We start from the raw sequence: 562 nt of genomic DNA, 5'->3' as shown, positions 1-562 counted from the left end.
AGTCTGCTGTATTAGGTGCGGCTGATATAGAAAAATTGCTTGTGTGAATTCACTCTAGCTCTGCCTGCCTATTTATTTGTCAGGGAAACAGCTCTTTGTCTGTTTATTATTCTGTTTATCCGTTTGCTCATCCTTATTTCTATGTGTACCTTAGTCTCTGTACTGTGTCAGTTAACATCCGCAGGAGTTTCTTCTTGAGGACGGACGTGTTTTTTTTTTATCCTATCACACTTCGTAAACCACTTATGAATTTCAGTGAGTTTATACCATATTGCTCTATTTTCTGAGCGGTGTCACGTTTTGCCTCCTGAACAGTGTTTGGTGATAGAGTGCGCGCGATCGCTGCATCCTCCCGCGGTGCCACTCTTGGCGCCGAAGCCGTATGAACGCAAGGATGATAGGCGTGACCTAGGGCCTATTATCAGCTCTGACACGCGCTCACTGTTCCGGGAAGCACCGCTCGTACTGTGAGCAGAGCTCTGCCTCCAGAGCATCGGCGGCTTCGATGTCCTCATGCATTTGCAAGTTGTTTTCCCACCCTTCCACCGTGACACACTGCATG

Source organism: Penaeus monodon, chromosome 31, assembly GCF_015228065.2.
Source record: "Penaeus monodon isolate SGIC_2016 chromosome 31, NSTDA_Pmon_1, whole genome shotgun sequence".
Lineage (NCBI taxonomy): Eukaryota > Metazoa > Arthropoda > Malacostraca > Decapoda > Penaeidae > Penaeus > Penaeus monodon.
The sequence above is the reverse complement of the archived record's forward strand: the minus strand, read 5'-3'. Positions refer to the sequence as shown.